At 39.8% G+C, this 7,146-nt stretch overlaps 1 pseudogene; it reads left to right on the top strand.

The window, feature by feature from the left end:
- Positions 1 to 729: 729 nt before the first annotated feature.
- On the top strand, positions 730 to 2,705 carry LOC147463225 (putative pentatricopeptide repeat-containing protein At1g68930; annotated as a pseudogene).
- Positions 2,706 to 7,146: the final 4,441 nt, after the last annotated feature.

Genomic DNA, 7,146 nt, shown 5'->3' on the forward strand with positions numbered 1-7,146 from the left:
AACACACCACCTCCCGCAAAGGAGGCAATGGATCTCCCACTAAGCTATTGCATGTCACTTGAAATGGGGCTGAGAACATAAAATGATATGGCAAAAGTGACGGGGTGGGGATCACACGGTGTTCTACACAAGATGTTGAAACTTTCTCCTGATGTGACGACCTTTGCTTGCATCTTCAAAGCCTACGGAGGCTTAAGATCTCTACAGAATGTCAAACTATACATGCAGATATCATTCACAAAGGTTTGTTTGGGACAAATACCACTCTTGACAATGCACTCCTACACATGTATGCAAAATGTGGTTTGCTTGCAAAGGCACATCACTTATTCAATGAGTTTCTTGATAGAGATGTATTTTGTTGGAATGCATTAATTGCAGGATATTGTGAACATGGGCACAATGAAAAGGCCCAAGCAAATGCACATCAGCTATTCAATGAGTTTCCTGATGGGGATGTAGTGTACTGGAATGCATTAATTACAAGATATTGTGAACATGACACAATGAGAAGGCCCTTAGCTGTTTTGAACAAATGAAATGGATTGGCCTGCTTCCGAACTCTGTGATTGTTCTTTGTGATTTGAAAGCATGTGTGAGAACAAAAGCAACAGAGAAGGGGAGAAAATTCCATGAAGAGATTGCCAGTAATGGTTTTCTAGGAAATGATTGCTTGTTATGCAGAGCTTTGATTAACATGTAAGCCAAATTTCATCTTCTTTTGAAGGCATGGAAGGTAATTCAATCCCTGATATAGTCTCTTGGATTACACTAATCAGAGGATATTGTCGAAATGGTCTAGGTGAAGAAGCTTTCAAGTGCTACAACAAAATGAAACTAGAGGAGCTTTCTCCTGAGGAAAGCACATATACATGTATTATAAAAGCATGTGGCAACATTGGAGCAATTGCAAAGGGTGAGCAGATACATGAGGGGATTCATCAAAGGGATTGTTGAGAGAAGAGGTGTGCTTACTACTTCTTTAGTGGATATGTATGTCAAGTGTGGCGCACTTACAAAGGCAAAAAAGGTGTTTAATCAGATTTCAATTCAAGATGTAGTTTCATGGAATGCACTTACTGTAGGGTATTGTCAACATGCACATGGTGATGACGCATTCAAATGTTTTGAAAGAATAAAATGCAATGGCCTTTCTCCAAACATAATGACTTTTTTTCTCTTCTAAATATATGCGGCAGTATGAGTGCAGCAGAAGGGGGACACAGAACTTCTTGTTGAACTTACCGGATACGGGTTGCAGGGTAAGGTCAATGAGCTTGGAAATGCATTGGTAGACATGTATGCCAAATTTGGCTCTCTTGTAAAAGCATAGGAAGTATTTGACAAACTCTTAGTACAAGGTGCAGTCTCCTGGAGTACCCTCATTGCAAGTTATTGTGAACATGGCCATGGGAAGGAAGCACTAACTTGTTTTGAGGAAATGTTAGAGAAGGGCCCTCCCCATATGTAGTTACCTTTGCTTGCATTTTAAAAGTATGTGAAATCTTAGGATCAATTGAGAAAGGAAATGAATAGTTTGACTTAATGATCACAGAGACAGGGCTAAAAAGCTCTAGATACAAAGAGATGGCATTCCTCCAAATGCAATCACCTGCACTTGCATCTTGAAGGCATGTGGCATTATGCAAGCACTAATATGGAAAAAAGAATTCATGATGATATTTTAGTCAAGGGCTATTGAAAAAAGAATTCATGCTTGTATGCCAGATTGGTTACATTTGTTTCTCTGATAAAGGCTTGTACCAGCATTATTGATTTCAACATGGAGAATTGATTCATGCACAGGTAATCAAAAAGGGGCATGAATCACACAAAAAAGTCAATTTTCACACATGCATTTGTGCTTTGATGATTTGCCGATTCTAGATCGACATGCAATGTTGTGGTTGAAATGATACATGCTCCCCTTCAGTTCCTTGCCAGCTGATGGAAGTAGGGAAGGGTCATTTCCACTCCTTGACTTTGATAATAGCTTAGATCACCCAGGGCTCCTTAATGAGCTTCAGAGTCAGCTTCAGATCTGTTTAGATGAGTGTAACCACTCAGCTAGAGAAGCACTTCAGAAGTTCATATTACAAAATGATCTGGAAACAAATATCACATTGTCAAATTCCTTAATTCTCATGCATGAATCCTTTGGGAATCTTGCCCAAGCTAATCAATTTATATAATTTTAGAAAAAACTGTTGCTTCTACCTGGGGTGCCTTTATTTTGGCCCATGCCAGGCTCCGTGAAAACGACCAAGCTGTTTCTCTTTATCATGAGATGCTCAACTCAGGATTATTGGAAGATGGTCCTTTATATGTAATAGTTCTTAAAGCATGTTATACTACTGGAATCGCTTTAGAGACTGGCATCCTCATTCTGTCGTGAGTGGTTTCGAATCATATGGTTTTGTTGGCGATACATTGGTTGACATGTATGAAGTCCTGAAGGCTTGATGTTTCCCAAGTGCTCTTTAGTAGATTGACACACATAAATGTTGTAACATGGACTACACAGATCACAGGGTATGCACATCATGGTCAAGCAGAGAAAGCACTTCATTGTGCAAGGAAAATGGAATGGGAGGGTCGTCAATCGAACGAAGTCATGTTTGTTGAGCTTCTCAAAGCATGCTTTAGCATTGTGGCTGAAGAGCAAGGCAAATGGATACATGACCAAGTTATGGGAAGGAGCCTAGATACCGACCCATTTATTGGTAGCTCCCTTCTTGGCATCTATGGCGAGTGCGACGACATGGAGGAGGCTTGTGTAGTATTTGATAGACTGCCTTACGCAAGATCGTGTGCCATGGAGTGCCTTGATTATCGGTTATGCACACAATAAACATGCAAGGAGGCTCTTTAGTTGTTTGAAGGGATGGTGCAGAGAGGAACAAATCTAGATAGGGTTACATTCATTCCCTAATAAAGGCTTGTACTAGCATTGTTGGTTTAAAACATGGAGAATCGATTCATGCACAGGTAAACGATAAGGGACATAAATTTGATTTCCATATAGGCAACACACTAATAAATATGTACACAAGTTGCGGGAGTCTAGAGGATGCTCACATGCTATTGCAACAATTTCCAGTAAGAAATGTTGTTACGTGGAGTGCGATAATTCCTATCTATGCTCTACATATAAACTTCTTCTTGGCTTATGATTACTTTCAGAGCATGCTACATTCAAGACTCAAGACAAATGATATAACTTTCATTAGTTTATTCTATGCTTGCAATATGCACACAAGGTTGAGGAGGCATGCTGACATTTCAAGTTCATAAGCAAGACCATAACTTAGAACCTACCCTAGAGCACTATAATTCTATGGTGGATATCCTTGGTGGAGTAGGACTTTGTAAGGAGACAGAGGATCTAATTGAAAGTATACCATTTTTCCTGAATATTATCGGATGGACCTCCTTGCTTGCCTATTATAATACACATAAGATGTGACATTAGGAGAATGTTGCTTCAATGGGGTGCTCGATAAAGGCGGTTATGCAACTGCTATACATTGATATCTAGCATCTATACCATTGCAGGTATGGAAAAGGATGAAGCAAGAATACAAGACATGAGAAGGTTCTCAGGAGTATAGAAAAGCCAGTCAAGGCTTACATTGAGATTGAGAATCACATACATTCCTTCCTGGTTGGAGATGACAACCATCCACGATCAGATGATGTCTATGCTAAGCTTAAATCCTTAAATGCAGCCAAGACAGGGGCTAAGTATCAACATTCGAATGCCATAGTTGCTAAAGACAAAGGAAATTTTAGTTGTGGGCATCCAAAAGAAACTAGCCATAGCCTTTGGGCTCATAAGTACTCCTCAAGGCACAACCATCTGGGTAGGCAAAAACTCGAGGGTATGTCCCGATTGCCATATAGCAGCAAAGTTCATTTCCAAGATGGAAATGCAAGAAATCATAATATTGGATTCCTATTGTGTCCACCAATTTAGGGATGGATTGTGTTGCTATTTTGACAAAGTTTTGGGCTGGTTTAAGGGAACGTCTCTCTCCAAACACTTCCTTCAATTCAGTCAACTCTTTGAAATTACGTGACTTTACACAATGCCTTCACACAAATGAGAATCCAAGATGAGATTGCAATAGGAACAAGCAGACATCATGTCGTCAAACTCATTTACAAAGCTTTAGCCATCATCATCTTGTTCATTTATGATAATCATTGCGAAAAGTTTGGATTCAAAATTGGTCCTTTTAGTGCTAGAGAGAGAATGCAGCGCGACCATGGATGGCGGGCTACCGTAAGGGTAGCTTGGATTTTCCTTGTTTTTATCTCAAATTTTAACATTTTCAAAAAATAGTTCTTAATTGCATAAAAAGCCTTAACAATAATATACGTTGTGATTTGCTCAAATCTTTCTTGTCACAGGACCGAATATAGGACAAATGTACCATAACCCACACTCAATGCAATTGTGCCCACTTTTTCGATAGGAGAGACTTCATAATATTCCCGCTCATTCTCATTCATTTGCGCTCAATTAACTATTCTGCTCGCATTTGACTGTATTGTGTTTGCATGCAGAAACACTCCCCCTCTCTCCTCCTCACACATATGTGTTGTGCATCTTGCCATACATAGGTGAATCACTAATGGAGAACAGAAGACCTCGACGACCATCCGCAAGTATTAAGTCTGTCAAAATTTTCAATAGGTTCGATTTGGACAACGGTCGATGGCTTTCCGCCACCATACAGTTGGAAGCTCGGTTCTCCTACAGACGTAGAAGAGAAAGCGCATGTGTAACGAGTTTGTGAACAGTTATAAAGGTAGGGTGAAAACTTTCGCTTGTCTTAAACGGGCAAAACAGTCAAAGAGGTTCTCATTGGACACGCATATATAATTGGCATTTTTAATGTATTCCATGCAACTGTGGAAGAGCTACTCTATAACACCAATGCGCGAAGAGTGTTGGCTGAAAGGGGATTTTTTTCTTCGACCACTTTTATAATGCTCCACGTTCTGCGCTTGGCTTTGGCACTCTAGAATATCTCCCGGTTCCTTCGAAGGACAATCCAAAGTGGCCAGTCCCTTCATCTGAAACCTTTGAGTGTTTCAGATTAAAGCTCCATAAGGAAATACAAAAGTGCTTAAGACCAAATATTGCTAGTTGGCTAGTATGTGTTTCAATCTTCATGTTTATGCATGTATTCATATTCTTTTTCCATGATGAAGAGATTAGGAAGACAGGAACTATGCTACTCTGCAAGACAAAGAAATGCCTTGATTTTCTAGATGAATCTTTGGCTGTCCATGATTCTGATGGCGACTTATGCAAGGTAAATAACAAATTTATTGTGTGTAAGTGTATGATAGCTTCTCAAAATTTCATAGCTTCCTTCCACTACATAAGGTGGCATCGAGTGAATGGTTATCTGGTAGCTTTGGACTTAGCATTGAGGCAATGTGACACTACGACAAGTGCGTGAGGATTTGGAGAATGAGGTTGCTTGCCTCCAAAATTTCTTTTCCCGTGCAATATGCAAAAGGTAGTATGTTTTGTATGTAAACATTAATGCTACATTAATTATTTTTCCGCTGGTCATCATCACAAAATATTGGTCTAATCTAACTGTCGTGCACGTGCCTCAGACAAAGGAGAAGAAGACATTGTGCACAGAGATAAAGGATGACCGACTGTTTCTAGTGGAATGCAACTCTTGATTGAAGAAGGTGGCTCACACAATATATCACATTGCTTTGTATTGCGAATATTATAGAAAGTTATTGACAACAAGCTTGCAATCTATATTAATGCAAAAAAGCATTGTTAAGGAGTTTCTTGCAAATAAAGTTTGAGAACAATTATCTTTTCAAAATCGACTCAAGTTGTCTTTACATTGCGTTTAATAATGTACACTGTAATAATGTCCAATTAAATCTTAGTAGCTCTCATTTACAATTGAGGGGAGCTCCCCCTGGCGCTTGAGTATCATGATTAGTATGTAAAGGCTCATGAGACGGTTTGGGGGTTGGGTCATGGGCTTGGGGTTGAGGAAATGATTGTGCAGTGGCCTCGTCTTCCTCAGTAAAATCGGGTATTACAAAAAGACTAGAGATTGAGTGGCCAGAAACACGAGGGGAGGGAGGTGCGGACACTTGGTCTATTGTTGGTGGAGGTGCTGCTTCGTACCTCCAAGGTGAAGGCCGAGGTTGTAGTCGTGGCGATGGCACGACAAATGCATCGGCGACTCCTTCAGGACGTTTGGATAATCGTCGTCCTGACTGCCTCCACATGCAAGTTCGAATAATCTACCAGGTTCCTTGCCTGAAAATGAATTCCATAGATTTTATATGTAATTGAAAGAAATCATGTGTGCAAGGATTACAAAAGTGAAACATTACACTTACACTTCTACACTCCTCGTCATAAATGCGTTCCAAAAGAAGGTCCACATTGCAAGAACTCTCCATCCACAAGATTGCGCGTCGTCTTGCTTTGGAATCTTGCAACTCAAAATCAACATATCTTCCCAGAAACTGTCTTGGGTCAATGCTTCCCATGTAGCAATAAACTTCTGAACAGACCTGCAATACATAGCATATGGTGACCACACGTTGCATTGAAATTGTTGAATCAAGAAACAAGTAATTACGTACCTTCGAACATTCTCATAAAAACCATACGCATAGTTTTCAAGGTAGCAACGCTTGCGCTCAATGTTTAAGCCTACACGGCTCCAATGTGAACCGATTACACAGAAAAAAGGAACGAGTTTGCTATTCGTAGTACATAAAATATTGAAGACTAGCGGTATAAAAAATACTTACTTTTTGTTGTAAGCTAAAAGTAAAACTTTCACCGTGTCCATGTTCACTCGTTCAAACCAATCAATGACTTCAATCAGGGAAATGTCCTCCGAGGTAAGCGCGACTGACAGCAGTGCATCCAACGGCTACCTCGGATTGTAGATTCCATGCAAGGTTCGAAACCAGCATGCTGCAAATTGAGAAAATTAATTGATGAGGATCTCTAATAAGCCAAAATCAAATAAATACCTTTGCAAAAATAATTTAACATACTAGAGACCAAAGTTGATGATTTGGTCCATAAGCTCCCTTCGACTATTTTGAAAAACATCTATCTCGTGAGGGTCAAAA

Source organism: Adiantum capillus-veneris, chromosome 2, assembly GCF_014529385.1.
Source record: "Adiantum capillus-veneris isolate H3 chromosome 2, ASM1452938v2, whole genome shotgun sequence".
Lineage (NCBI taxonomy): Eukaryota > Viridiplantae > Streptophyta > Polypodiopsida > Polypodiales > Pteridaceae > Adiantum > Adiantum capillus-veneris.